The sequence below is a fragment of the Sus scrofa genome, unplaced genomic scaffold (assembly GCF_000003025.6).
Source record: "Sus scrofa isolate TJ Tabasco breed Duroc unplaced genomic scaffold, Sscrofa11.1 Contig740, whole genome shotgun sequence".
NCBI classification, from domain to species: domain Eukaryota; kingdom Metazoa; phylum Chordata; class Mammalia; order Artiodactyla; family Suidae; genus Sus; species Sus scrofa.
The window spans coordinates 128,212-144,314 of NW_018085303.1; the positions used below are offsets into that span (position 1 = coordinate 128,212).

Consider the following 16,103-nt stretch of genomic DNA (forward strand, 5'->3'; position numbering starts at 1 on the left):
GAGAATTAGGGGTTTCCATTGTAACCTCCATTTTTAAAGAGTACATCAATTGCATATGGAAGTATCCTAGTATCACTGGTGGCCCCAAACACAATGAAGGCTCTGCAGGACCACTTAGATATACTTCCCTATCAGAGAGGATGATAAAATATAGAATGATCTCTAGATTCAGCAGAGATACACTAGGGGAAAAATGATTTTTTAAATTTTTTTCTAAAAATTATGACTGTTAGAATTGTTTTAGAGGCCAATTATGAAGGAAAATAAAGTACCACCAATGATTATGATTTACATAGATTAGCACCATGCCTTTGTCAAGGATCAACATCAAAATTCTGTGGAAACTACCAGGGTTTAAGAGATCTTTGTGACAACTTTAGTAGCTTCCTTTGTTATTACACTATAATACTTGTTATGAAAATATTAAAGTTAGAAATAAGTATAAGAAGATAATAAAAACACCTATGTCCTCCCAAGGAAGATATTAACATTTTACCTTATATACACTTATTGTTTTATAATATATCAAGTTTTAAACCTTGTTTTGTTATTGCCTTTTTTACTTATTTTCTTGAGCAAATTTTCATGTAATTAAATATTCTTTTTTTTTTTTTTGTCTTTTGTCTTTTTTGTTGTTGTTGTTGTTGTTGCTATTTCTTGGGCCGCTCCCGCGGCATATGGAGGTTCCCAGGCTAGGGGTTGAATCGGAGCTGTAGCCACCGGCCTACGCCAGAGCCACAGCAACGCGGGATCCGAGCTGCGTCTGCAACCTACACCACAGCTCATGGCAACACCGGATCGTTAACCCACTGAGCAAGGGCAGGGACGGAACCCGCAACCTCATGGTTCCTAGTCGGATTCGTTAACCACTGCGCCACGACGGGAACTCCTAAATATTCTTTACTTAATAGTTGAGCTGTATTATATGCATAATACACTGTGTCTGTGTTCATAACATACTTCAGTTTAAAACTGCTTTACCAATAACAACAAGTAACATAAATATAGGGGAAACATAACCTAGACAAATTTGCCCTAAATGAAGTAAAGTAAGCTAGTATTCTCCAGGAATCAATATGAACCTATTTCTTAAGAAGAAAAATAGCACAATGATTAAAAATCCATCCTCTGATATACAGATGGTCAACAAACACATGAGAAAATGCTCAACATCGCTGATTATAAGAGAAATGCAAATCAAAACCACCATGAGATACCACCTCACACCAGTCAGAATGGCCATCATTAATAAATCCACAAATAACAAGTGCTGGAGGGGCTGTGGAGAAAAGGGAACCCTCCTGTACTGTTGGTGGGAATGTAAACTGGTACAGCCACTATGGAGAACAGTTTGGAGATACCTTAGAAATCTATACATAGAACTTCCATAGGACCCTGCAATCCCACCCTTGGGCATCTATCCGGACAAAACTCTACTTAAAAGAGACACATGCACCCGCATGTTCATTGCAGCACTATTCACAATAGCCAAGACATGGAAACAACCCAAATGTCCATCAACAGATGATTGGATTCGGAAGATGTGGTATATATACACAATGGAATACTACTCAGCCATAAAAAAGAATGACATCATGCCATTTGCAGCTACATGGATGGAACTAGAGAATCTCATCCTGAGTGAAATGAGCCAGAAAGACAAAGACAAATACCATATGATATCACTTATAACTGGAATCTAATATCCAGCACAAATGAACATCTCCTCAGAAAAGAAAATCATGGACTTGGAGAAGAGACTTGTGGCTGCCTGATGGGAGGGGGAGGGAGTGGGAGGGATTGGGAGCTTGGGATTATCAGACACAACCTAGAATAGATTTACAAGGAGATCCTGCTGAATAGCATTGAGAACTATGTCTAGATACTCATGTTGTAACAGAAAAAAGGGTGGGGGAAAAAATGTAATTGTAATGTATACATGTAAGGATAACTTGACCCCCTTGCTGTACAGTGGGAAAATTAAAAAAAAAAAAAAGAATGCAACTTCTTGGCTTAAAAAAAAAAATCCAGCCTCTGGATTCAGACTGCTTGGACTTAAAACTCAAATCTACCACTTCATAACATTAGACAAGCTATTTAACCTCTCTGTGCCTTCATCTCCAAATCTGTAACATGGAGATGATGGTAGAAGCATCATTCTCAAAGATTGCTGTGAGGATTAAATGAGTTAATACAGGTAAAGCTAAGAGCAGTGTATGACTAACAGCAGGTACTGTGTAAATACTTCCCATTATTCTTTTTTCACTGAACTGGAGAAGGAAGTACACTATTAAATCTTCAATTTGGCAGGGGACACAGGGCAATGTAAGTACATACCATAATACCAAGAAGACAAGATAAAGGAGACACATCACAAGATGTTTGTGTGTGTGTGTGTGTGTGTGTGTGAGAGAGAGAGAGAGAGAGAGAGAGAGAGAGAGAGAGAGAGAGAGAGAACAAATGGAAACTAAGTTTAATGTTCAAGCTTATAGACTCCAAGCAAATGGTTACAGTCCAGAAGAGGAAACCAGGCTAATTTGAAACTGATAGTTTTTTTTTTTTTCAAATAGCATCTCACTAGGTCATAACCATAAACTTGTGAATTCTCTTGGAACCTTTGAAGAAACAAATTCAGAGACATTAACTTGCTTTGGAAAGATAACACAGCAGATAAGTTGGTGCTGTTGTGACCAGAATCTCTGAATTTTAACTGCAAAGTTTGTGAGATGCTATATTAACTTTCATTTTAGACTCTTGTCTTGAGGCAAAGATTGATAGTTGGGGGAATAGACAAATCTATATAGCGGGTCCCTCAAATCTAGACTGGCTCCTGCTTGTGTAAATAACATTTTAATGGAACTCAGCAATGCCTATTGACTTCTGTGTTATCTATGGCTATTTGGATATGACAACAGCAGAACTGGGTGGATGCAATAGAAATTATATGGCCCACATATAAAACTATTTACAATCTGTACTTTTACAGAAAAAAAATTTGCCAACACCTGATCTACCTGGCTAAAAATGAAGTCAAGAACATTCTTCAACATATGGAACGAGGCATGAAAACAAGACTTGTGAATCAGAATGTGAAAGTAACCACAGACTCATCACCAAAAGACTTAAACAATAAAGCAGAACAAGTGAAAAGGGAGATATGGAATACAGATAATGAAGCATGATGTTAACAAATGGACCAATAATGGGCAGGATAGTTTGAAAACATTAGTATGCTCATTGTGAGAAACAAACTTACTTACATCATTATTTAATATAGGTGAAATGTGTTACTGGTACAGTTATTTCGGAACTGAAAAGTAAGGGTTAATATAATCTTTGATTTCTATATCATTAGTACAAAGCACCCCCTCACTTTTTACAGATGAATGTCACACATTCTTCAGTGAGAACAAAACAGAACCATCATCTAGGCATTGAAAGACCATGAATACTTAGTGATGAATGATAGTGATGGGAGAAATTTTCACATGTTGAGGCAGGCAGAGTTCATTCTGGCTTATGCATGGTTTTACTGGAACCTTAGGTGATCCAAAGTAGCCTCTTTGTAGCCTATTAAACATGCACTGTACATCTGCTTTAACCATTAAAGAAAATACATTTGAAAACTATGGTTTGGGCATTGAAAGTGAAGCCAGGGGGCCATTGTGGATGTGGTTTTAGGCACATTCTGTATTGCTGACAACCTGAAATTTCTGAACTGAAGCAAACTAAGGACACTACTAACCATTCCCAAAACTATTACCTGCTAGGAGGTGCTAGTTGCAACATTATAGTCTCAAGTTCCTCCCTTATAATTTTGCAACCATTTCAGAACCCAATCAATCTTTGCTTAACAATCACCTTACTTCATGACAGCTCCAACCCTAATTCTTGACAATTTATGTAATTTTTTGCTTTTGGCCTTTATAGGTCTCCCCTATTTTGTAGTCCATGGAACACAATACAAATGCTTCTTGAATCTGTGACTCCTGGGCTACAGTCCTCAGTTTGGCTCACACTGTTTTCTATTCCTCTTACAGACTGGTAGCTGATTATTTCTATCCACATTAGAAAGACGGTCCCTGTTCTGGTTCAAGATGGCGACGTAAGCGGGTCCTGACCACCCTCCTCCTGTGAACACACTGAAGCTACAGCTTCATGTAGAATGGCTACCTCTTAAAAAAAAAAAAAAAAAAAAAAAAGCCCTAAACTGCTCCAGCAATTCCTGCGCCTCAGGCCAAGGAGAGCAAGCTCAAAGGGAAGCAGGTCTCAGAGTCTGGTCCAGGGTCCTGCCTCACAGCCCCTCCCCCACTCCCCCACTTCCTGCACTGAGACCAGAGTCAGCAGGGAACTCAAAACCCAGAGCTTTCTTCTCAGGAACAAAAGGTTTGAACCCCACACCAGGCATCAGTAAATAGTAAAACCTGCACCTGAATACGGAGCATCAAAAAACGTCTAGCTTTGAAAACACAGAACATCTGAAAATCGGCTCTTAAAGGGCTGCTGCTCCACTCTCACCTGCCCGGCAGGGCTCAGCACCGGAGGACCCTTGTGATCTGAGGCCACGCAGACCGTGTGGGAGAAGCTCCTCTGCTCTGTGCTTGGCCTGGAGGGTGGCCTGAGGGGCAGGCAGTTCATCTGAGGCCGACATGGAGGCCTGCTGGGAGCCTCCGGGGAAGGAGACGGAGCGACGCCATCTTCACGTTCCAGCCGCGCCCCCACTCAGGGATTTCTCGCGGGAGCTTTTACACGTGGCTGCTTTTACCTGCGGGTGGTGTCCTCGTCTGTGCAGCTGCCACCTGCTCCTTGATGCCTGTGGCTCTGGTGGCCTGGGGCTTGGTTCTTGGTTCCCACGGGACTGTAACAATTGGAGAGAGAGTTCTTGGCAGGCTACCACCCCTGACAGTACTTGACAGACTGTAGACCGATGCCTAGTCTTTTTGTAATTATCCTGTTCTGGAGCTTCAGCGTGAGGGGTGGCTCCAGATTTGGCCTTCTTGTAGGTGCCTGTGGATGGACTTGCCTCCAGGAAACTCAGGCAACTCTTACTCTCCCTCTGCCTCAGTAGAGCTCACTGCTATCTTCCAGACAGGAGCTTATTTATTCCTCTGTAGCATCCGTTTTTGCCACTGCCACCCAGCGGACACCTTTAGATTTCCTAGCTCTGGTGGACAGTGGGGCTTATGCTGTGGCCCTTCAGTACTGCATCTATTTGCACTTTTTTTTTGGCCATGCCTGTGGCATGTAGTTCCCAGGCCAGGGAGAAAACTGCACTACAGCAGTGGCAATGATGGACACTTAACCTGCTGAACCATCAGAATACTACTGTATTTGCTTCTTTGAAAGCTACTGCCTGAGGGTCTAGTTTCCAATCAGCCTGAATCTAGGATCCTTCCTTTTGACACTGACAGGTATTGGCACACCCTCAACAACTGGGGGCAATTAAAAATATAAGAGGTAGAGAGGAGGACAAGATGGCGGAGGAGTAGGGGGACCCGCTCGCCCTCGCCCACAAACACAACAAAAAAAGCACATCTACAGAATAAATGACTCGCACAGAACAGCAACCAATCGGTGGCAGAGGAACCTAAACTCCAATAATGGCAAGAAGTTCGTGACATTACTGGGCAGAATGGGAGAAAAGAGGAGAGTGAGAGAAGGTGAATCTGAGCGGGACGGGTGCTCCCGAAAGGGAACTGAGGAGGAGAAAGGGATCCCGCACCCTGGTAATTCACCTACTCGGGGGAAAGATCAAATGAACCAGAGGAATCTCCAGATGCAGAGAAGAGTGTAGCAGTAAGTTGGAGTACGGAAAAGCCCATCAAGAACCGAACGGACCATCTGAACTATGGGCACAGTCACCAAAATTGAGACGCCTGGGTGGGGGCTGTGCACCGAGTCCTTGGCTCCAGAAGTTAGTCCCCGGGAAAGGGCCAGGGGATGCGTGGGTGGGGGCTGGGCACCGTGTCCTCCGCTCTGAAGGTTAGTCCCCAAGAAAGGGCTGGGGGGGTGGGGTGGAGCAGAGACTGCTTGGGAGGTCTAGAAATCAGTCTGTCAAGTTTGACGGGGCAGAGACTGCCTGGGAGACTAGAAAACAAAGCTGTCGCAGAGGAAGGGAGCAATACTCTAGGGGTGGGGAAGTGGATAGCCACATCAGAGGGAACCTGGGAGAAGAGCCTGGTCTGTGCCCGTGCTGGGGAGCGGAGAGAAGAAGGGGTGGGTCCCCATAGAATACTCCCCACACCACAGCAAGCTTACAGGCCTGCTAGCTAGCAGAAAGCTGTGCTTCCCAGTGCATTCCCTCCCCCCAACCCCACCACCCCCTATGCTCTCGCCCTACCTGGGGCTGCCTGCCATCTGGGAGGGCTGATCTCAACAATTGCCTGAAGCCTACCACCGCAGGGGCTGTCCCTGCATAGGCCTGCTTGCCCTTTGGAGGAGCTACACCTCCGCAGAACAGCACCAAACACCACCAGCCCCCGAGAAAAGGCCTGCAGCCCAGAAAAGCTAGAACAAGCCTAGCCAGGCCGTGAAAAGATCAGCCTAATTCTCAGATGGTCTTTCTGAGTTGGGCTGCCCTGGGGAGGAGCCTCTTGGGTTTTCAGAGGCCCTGCTAGCCACCCAAGCCCCCAGGGGGTGCCGAGCTATAGCAGATCAGCTGCATAGGACTGCCAGATCCAGGCAGGACCCCCTGCAGCCCAGAAAAGCTGCAACAAGCCTGGCTGGGGTGTGAAAAGATCTCAGACGGTCTTTCTGAGTCGGGCTGCCCTGGGGAGGAGCCTCTTGGGTATTCAGAGGCCCTGCTAGCCACCCAAGCACTCAGGGGGTGCCCCACTCCCTTGGAATAGCCACTCAGCACCACCAGCCCCCTGGAGGAGCCCCTGCAGCCCAGAAAAGCTGCAACAAGCTTGGCCAGCCTGTGAAAATATCCGCCTACATTCGCAGGCCATCCTTCTGAGTTGGGCTGCCCTAGGGAAGAGCCTCTTGGGCTCTCAGTGACCCAGATAGCTGCTACAGCCCTCAGGGGGTGCTGCACTCCTGAGGAACAGCTGCCCAACACCGCCAACCCCCTGTAAGAACCCCACAGCCTAAAAACACCAGAGCAAGCTCTGCATGACCAAGTGAAATCTGCTACGATCGTGGTGTGGACCTTCCAGTCCTGTCTGCCCTCAGGAAGTCCTCCTTTGCTTCAAAGAAACCCTGTTAGCCCCATCAACACTCCAGAAAAGCCACACTGCCTCAAAAAAGATTGACCAACAATGCCAGCCCTCAGGAAATATTCCACGGCAGTGACAAGGCAAACACTACCCGATCACGGAGAGTACAACTCCCTCAGGAGAAAGAAAACAACAAGCAAGATGAAGAAGCTGAGAAACCACCCCCAGTCAAACCAACAGGAGAACTCAACTAAAACAGTCAACAATGAAACAGATCTCTGCAGTCAGACAGACCTGGAGTTCAAAAGAGAAATAGTGAAAATACTGAAGGAATTAAGAGAAGATATGAACAGTAATGCAGATACCCTCAGAAAGGAACTAGAAAATATAAGGAGGAGCCAAGAAAAACTAGAACATTCATTTGCAGAGATGCAAACTGAACTAAGGGCAGTAAAAACCAGAATGAATAATGCAGAAGAACGAATCAGTGATATGGAAGATAGAATAATGGAAATCACCCAATCAGTTCAGCAGACAGAAAACCGAATCAAAAAGAGGAAAGCAATATAAGAGATCTATGGGATAATATAAAGTGGGCCACTCTATGCATAATAGGAATTCCAGAAGGAGTAGAAAAAGATAAGGGAATGGAAAATATATTTGAAGAAATTATCGCTGGAAACTTCCCAAATCTAAAGGATACTGGGTTCAAGATACAAGAAGCACAGAGGGCCCCAAACACACTGAACCCAAACAGACCCACACCAAGACACATCATAATAAAAATGGCAAAAGTTAGTGATAAAGAGAGGATCCTAAAGGCAGCAAGAGAAAAACAGAATGTTACCTACAAGGGAACCCCCATAAGAATATCAGCTGATTTCTCTACAGAAACACTACAGGCCAGGAGGGAATGGCAAAAGATATTTAAAGTGCTAAAAGGAAAAAATATGCAACCTAGAATACTTTATCCAGCAAGAATATCATTTAAAATAGAAGGGGAAATAAAAATTTTTCCCAACAAACAAAAACTTAAAGAATACAGCAACACAAAACCCAGGTTAAAGGAAATATTGAAAGGGCTTCTCTATGCCAAAAAGAAAGGAAGGAAAGGGAAGAAAAAAGAAAAGGAAAAAAAAAAGAAGAAGAGGAAGAACTAGGACAGAGGAAACCGCAGTCAGAGAGCAGTCACTCAAATAAGCCAGCATACAGATTTAATCATGAACATGCTTCAAACAAAATAAAATTAAAAATATAAAAAAAAAAGAGTCATCAAAACCATAAAATGTGGGCAAGGGATGATAGGAGGTAAATAACCCTTTTGTTTGTATGTATGTCTCTCTTCTTAATTTTAATATAATAATGAAGTGTTTGAACTTACAGGACCATCAGGCTAAAACACACAATTATGGGAAGGGGTTAGCATACTTAAAAAACAGGGCAACCACAAGCCAAAACCAAATATTGCATTTGCAAAAAATGAAAAAAAAAATACACTCAAGCAAATAATAACAGGAGACCATCCAAGCAAAAAAAAAAAAAAAAAAAAAAAAAAAAAAAAAGGAAGAAAGGAAGAATGGAGAACCTTAGAATCAACTGGAACACAAGGTTCAAAATGGCAATAAATAATCATCTATCAATTATCACCTTAAATGTCAATGGACTGAATGCCCCAATCAAAGACACAGGGTGGCTGAGTGGATAAAAAGGCAAAAACCTTCAATATGCTGCCTACAAGAAACTCATCTTAGGACAAAAGATACATATAGATTGAAAGTGAAAGGCTGGGGAAAAATATTTCACGCCAATAGACATGACAGAAAAGCAGGAGTCGCAACGCTCATATCAGACAAAATAGACTTTAAAACCAAAGACATAAAGAAAGACAAAGAAGGACACTATTTAATGATTAAGGGATCCATCCAAGGAGAGGATGTTACTATCATCAACATATATGCCCCAAATATAGGAGCACCCAGATACATACAACAAATATTAACAGACATAAAGGGAGTTATTGATGAGAATACAATCATAGTAGGAGACCTAAATACCCCCCTCACATCAATGGACAGATCCTGTAGACAGAAAACCAATAAAGCAACAGAGATCCTAAAGGAAACAATAGAAAAGTTAGACTTCATTGATAGCGTCAGGACACTACATCCAAAAAAAGCAGAATACACATTCTCCTCAAATGCTCATGGAACATTCTCAAGAATCGACCACATATTGGGACACAAAGCTAACCTCAATAAATTTAGGAGCATAGAAATTATCTCAAGTATCTTCTCTGACCACAATGCCATGAAATTAGAAATCAACCATGGGAAAAGCAAAGAGAAAAAACCTACTCCATGGAGACTAAACAACATGCTACTAAAAAACCAATGGGTCAATGAGGAAATCAAAAAGGAAATTAAAAACTACCTTGAAACAAATGATAATGAAGACACAACCTCTCAAAATCTATGGGATGCTGCGAAAGCAGTGCTCAGAGGGAAATTTATAGCAATACAGGCCTTTCTCAAAAAAGAAGAAAGATCCCAAATTGACAACTTAACCCTCCACCTAAATGAATTAGAAAAAGAAGAACAAAAAAGTCCTAAAGTCAGCAGAAGGAAGGAAATTATAAAGATCAAAGAAGAAATCAATAAAATAGAGACTCAAAAAACAATAGAGAAAATTAATGAAACCAAGAGCTGGTTCTTTGAAAAGGTAAACAAAATTGACAACCCCCTGGCCAGACTCACTAAGAAGAGGAGAGAAAGAACCCAAATCACCAAAATTAGAAATGAAAAAGGAGAAATCACAACAGATACAGCAGAAATACAAAGAACCATAAGAGAATACTATGAACAACCATATGGCAACAAGTTTGACAATCTGGAAGAAATGGACAATTTTCTAGAATCTTACAGCCTGCCAAAACTGAATCAAGCAGAAACAGACCAACTGAACAGACCGATCACTAGAAATGAAATTGAAGAGGTCATAAAATCACTCCCTACAAATAAAAGCCCAGGACCAGATGGCTTCACAGATGAATTTTATCAAACATATAAAGAGGAATTGGTGCCCATCCTCCTTAAACTCTTTCAAAAGGTTGAAGAAGAAGGAATACTCCCAAAGACATTCTATGAGGCCACCATCACCCTCATTCCAAAACCAGGCAGAGATACCACCAAAAAAGAAAACTATCGCCCAATATCATTGATGAATATAGATGCAAAAATTCTCAACAAAATCTTAGCCAACCGAATCCAACAACATATCAAAAAAATTATACACCATGACCAGGTTGGGTTCATCCCAGGTTCACAAGGATGGTTCAACATACGCAAATCAATCAGCATCATACACCACATTAACAAAAAAAAAGTCAAAAATCATATGATCATCTCAATAGACGCAGAAAAAGCATTTGACAAAGTTCAACATCCATTCATGATCAAGACCCTCGCCAAAGTGGGTATAGAGGGAACATTCCTGAATATAATCAAAGCCATTTATGAGAAACCCACAGCAAATATAATCCTCAATGGGGAAAAACTGAAAGCCTTCTCACTCAAATCTGGAACAAGACAGGGATGCCCACTCTCACCACTGCTCTTCAACATCGTTTTGGAAGTCTTAGCCACAGCAATTAGACAAACAAAAGAAATCAAAGGCATCCATATAGGAAGAGAAGAGATCAAACTGTCGCTGTATGCAGATGACATGATACCATACATAGAAAACCCTAAGGACTCAACCCCAAAACTCCTTGAACGGATTAATAAATTCAGCAAAGTGGCAGGATATAAGATTAACATTCAGAAGTCAGTTGCATTTCTGTATACCAGCAATGAAACATTAGAAAAGGAATACAAAAATACGATACCTTTTAAGATTGCACCACACAAAATCAAATACCTCGGAATACACCTGACCAAGGAGGTAAAGGACCTATATGCCGAGAACTATAAAACATTAAGCAAAGAAATCAAAGAAGATGTAAAGAAATGGAAAGATATTCCATGTTCATGGGTTGGAAAAATCAATATTGGAAAAATGGCCATCCTACCCAAAGCAGTCTACAGATTCAATGCAATCCCTATCAGATTACCCATGACATTTTTCACAGAACTAGAACAAACAATCCAAACATTTATATGGAACCACAAAAGACCCAGAATCGCCAAAGCAATCCTGAGAAACAAAAACCAAGCAGGAGGCATCACTCTCCCAGACTTCAAGAAATACTACAAAGCCACAGTCATCAAAACAGTGTGGTACTGGTATCAAAACAGACAGACAGACCAATGGAACAGAAGAGAGAATCCGGAAATAAACCCTGACACCTATGGTCAATTAATCTTTGACAAGGGAGGCAGGAACATCAAATGGGAAAAAGAAAGTCTATTCAGCAAGCATTGCTGGGAAACCTGGACAGCTGCATGCAAAGCAATGAAACTAGAACACACCCTCACACCATGCACCAAAATAAACTCCAAATGGCTGAAAGACTTAAATATACGACAGGACACCATCAAACTCCTAGAAGAAAACATAGGCAAAACACTCTCTGACATCAACCTCATGAATATTTTCTCAGGTCAGCCTCCCAAAGCAATAGAAATTAGAGCAAAAATAAACCCATGGGACGTAATCAAACTGAAAAGCTTTTGCACAGCAAAGGAAACCCAAAAGAAAACAAAAAGACAACTTACAGAATGGGAGAAAATAGTTTCAAACGATGCAACTGACAAGGGCTTAATCTCTAGAATATATAAACAACTTATACAACCCAACAGCAAAAAAGCCAATCAATCAATGGAAAAATGGGCAAAAGACCTGAATAGACATTTCTCCAAAGAAGATGTACAGATGGCCAACAAACACATGAAAAAATGCTCAACATCGCTGATTATAAGAGAAATGCAAATCAAAACTCCCAGGAGATACCACCTCACACCAGTCAGAATGGCCATCATTAATAAATCCACAAATAACAAGTGCTGGAGGGGCTGTGGAGAAAAGGGAACCCTCCTGCACTGTTGGTGGGAATGTAAACTGGTACAGCCACTATGGAGAACAGTTTGGAGATACCTTAGAAATCTATACATAGAACTTCCATATGACCCCACAATCCCACCCTTGGGCATCTATCCGGTCAAAACTCTACTTAAAAGAGGCACATGCACCCGCATGTTCATTGCAGCACTATTCACAATAGCCAAGACATGGAAACAACCCAAATGTCCATCAACAGATGATTGGATTCGGAAGAGGTGGTATATATACACAATGGAATACTACTCAGCCATAAAAAAGAATGACATCATGCCATTTGCAGCTACATGGATGGAACTAGAGAATCTTATCCTGAGTGAAATGAGCCAGAAAGACAAAGACAAATACCATATGATATCACTTATAACTGGAATCTAATATCCAGCACAAATGAACATCTCCTCAGAAAAGAAAGTCATGGACTTGGAGAAGAGACTTGTGGCTGCCTGATGGGAGGGGGAGGGAGTGGGAGGGATTGGGAGCTTGGGCTTATCAGACACAATTTAGAATAGATTTACAAGGAGATCCTGCTGAATAGCATTGAGAACTATGTCTAGATACTTATGTTGCAACAGAAGAAAGGGTGGGGGAAAAATGTAATTGTAATGTATACATGTAAGGATAACCTGACCCCCTTGCTGTACTGTGGGAAAATAAAAAAAAAGCAAAAAAGGTAGGCATTCCTATATGGATAGAGAGGTACAGGTGATATCCTAATTATTTAAAAATGACAAAATCTCTACCTTCTTTGCTCAGTGCCCAAATATTCCTTCAGTCCCTTAGTGTTTGTAAGAAATGTACTTTTAAATGAGCAAGACTGGAGTGTAGAAAACATTTAAAAATGAGTAGAGAATGGGTACTGATCAATTTGAATAAACTACCATCATAAACAAACAAAAAAAAAGAAATCTAGAGGAAGTAAAAAAAAAATACCAAGAAACAAATACAAACGGAAACACACGTTCCGAAAACTATGCAATGCAGCAAAGGCAGTTCTATGAGGGAATTTCACAGCCATACAGGCCTACTTCAAGAAATAAGAAAAATCTCATTTGCAGGAACATGGATGGAACTTCATCTGAGTGAGGTAAGTCAGAAGGAGAAAGCCAAACACCATATGATATCACTTATATCTGGAATCTAATATATGGCACAAAGGAAACTTTCCACAGAAAAGAAAATCCTGGACTTGGAGAATAGATTTGTGGTTGCCAAGGGGGAAGGGGAGGGACTTGGAGGGACTGGGAGCTTGGGGTAAATAGATGCAGAATGTTGCCTTGGGATGGATTAGCAATGGGACCCTGTTGTGTAGCAATGGGAACTCTGTCTAGTCACTTATGATGGAACATGTAAAGTGAGAAAAAAGAATGTATATATGCATGTGTAACAGGGTCACCATGCTGTACAGTAGAAAAAAATATATAAATAAATGATTTTCAAAAAAAAGGAAAAAAAAGAAAAATCTCAGGTAAAAAAATCCAAATGTACATTTAAAGCAATTAAAAAAAAAAAAACAGGCAAAAGTTAAAGGTAGTAGAAGCAAGGAAATAAAGATCATGTGGAAATACATGATATAGAAACAAAAAACCAAAGAAATGATAAATGAAACTAAGAGTTGGTTGTTTGAAAAGATAAACAAAATTGGCAAAACTCAGCCAGACTCACCACGTAAAAAAGAGAGATCCCAAATAAATAAAATAGATATGAAGAAGGGGAAATTACAAATGACACCACAGAAATACAAAGATTCATGAGAGAATAATATAAAAAATTATATTCCAACAAATGAGTCAACTCAGAAGAAATGGATAAATTGCTAGAAGCATAATATCCTCCAAGACTGAATCATGAAGAAATAGAAAATCTTAACAGACTCGTCACTAATAAAAAATTGAATCAATAATAAAAAATTTCCCCAAATAAAGAAGTCCAATTCCATATGGTTTCACCAGTTAATTCTTCTAAACATTTAGAGAATAATTAGTGCCTAGCCTTCTCAAACTATTCCAAAAATTGAAGAGGAAGGACCACTTCCAAACTAATTTTACAATGTCAAAATTACCCTGATATAAAAACCAGACAAAGACACCACACGCACAAAAAAGAAATCATAGCCAATATCCCTACTGAACACAGATGCAAAAATCTTCAACAAAATACTAGCAAGCCAAATTCAAAAATACATGAAAAGAGTCACACAACACAACTGAGGAGATTTCATTTAGTGATGCAAGACGGTTTAGCATTGAGAAGCATTCAGTGTGATAGGTCACATTAAAAAACAAAGGATAAAACATATAATCATGTCAATACATGCAGAGAAATATTTAAAACATTTAAGATTCAACACCATTTATGAGAGAACTCTCAACAAAGTGAGTATAAATGGAATATACATCAACAAATAAATGCCATATTTGACAAACCCCCAGTTAACATCATGCTCAAAGGTGAAATGAATTTAGTAAAGTTGCAGGATGAAAGTTAATAAATAGAAACTGCTGCATTTCCAAACACTAGTAAACTATGAGAAAGAAAAATCAAAAAAGAAATTAACAACTACATGAAATAATAAAGTAAATTGGAAAAACTCAACCAAGGAGGTGAAGGACATATACTCTGAAAACTGACACACTAAGAAATTGAAAGCAAAATAAATAAATAAATAAATAAATAAATAAATAAATAAATGGAAATATATATTGTGTTCATGAATTGGAAGAATTAATAGTTAAAATTTCCATACTACTCAAAGCAACCTAGAGACTCAATTCTCTCTCTATCAAAATACCAATGACATTTTTCACAGAACTAGAAGAAATAATCCTAAACTTTGTATGGGATCACAAAAGTCCCTAAAGCCAAAGCCATTTTGAGAAGGAACAACAAAGCTAAAGGTATCCTGCTCCCAACATGAAATGATGCCACAAAACTACAGTAATAATAATAATAATAATAAAAAGTATGGGAGTTCCATTACGTCTCAGTGGAAACAAACCCAACTGGTATCCATGAAGAAGCAGATTTGATCCTTGACCCCGCTCAGTGGGTTAAGGATCTGGTATTGCTGCAAGCTGTGCTGTAGGCCATCAGCTATAGCTCCAGTTATTCCCCTAGTCTGGGAACTTCCATATGCTATGGAGGAGCCCTAAAAAAAAGGTATAGTTTTGGCTGGCAGGAACCTGGCCCCAAGATGGTGCCCAGTAAAGTGGCAGTATCTACAATGAATAAAAACCCTGGAGCAGGCAACAGCTTTGGATCCTGACTAGATGGACAGTTAGAGGCATTGGGAGTGGACAGAGCCATTTAAGACACCTACACCCTGGGTGTCCTGCAGGAGGATTAGGAACAAAAGAAGCTGGATGTTCTGCAGGGTATCCTCTCTGCTTTCCTGGAAGAAGAATCCCTCCTTAACATCTACAAGGGCATTGTGTGTTGGCACCACAGTGAAAAAGAAGATGAGGTTCAGGTTGTTGCCACCTTCATGAGAAGCAGGCATAGATTGTGATGAAGCCCAGGATTGTGTCAGAAGAGGAGAAGCAGAGGAAAGCTGTGCCCCTGGCCACATATGCTGATGCGGCAGACAAAGACAATAAAGCAGATGGGAAGGATGATTCAGGTGAAGGCACGATGAACATTGGTTCTGGCAAATCTCTGCTCCAAAACACCCATGTGGAAGATGTCCCAAGTGCTGGAAAACTGGAGCAAGACTCACTCTGGGATGAGTCCCAGAGGAAGAAGGAATTGGATAAGCTGCAGAAGGAGAGGGACAAACTAATCAAATAGGAGTGCAAGGAAAAGAAAAAGAAAAGGACAGAAAGAGGGGAGTGAAACTGGCCATGGCTTCAAGTGCTTGTGATGAGGGACTCAATTACCCTATCAGGTGAGTAG

The 16,103-nt window shown here is 40.8% G+C and overlaps 1 pseudogene; it reads left to right on the forward strand.

Moving 5' to 3' along the window:
• Nucleotides 1–15,405: 15,405 nt before the first annotated feature.
• Nucleotides 15,406–16,043, forward strand: LOC100154951 (annotated as a pseudogene).
• The last annotated feature ends 60 nt before the right edge of the window (nt 16,044–16,103 follow it).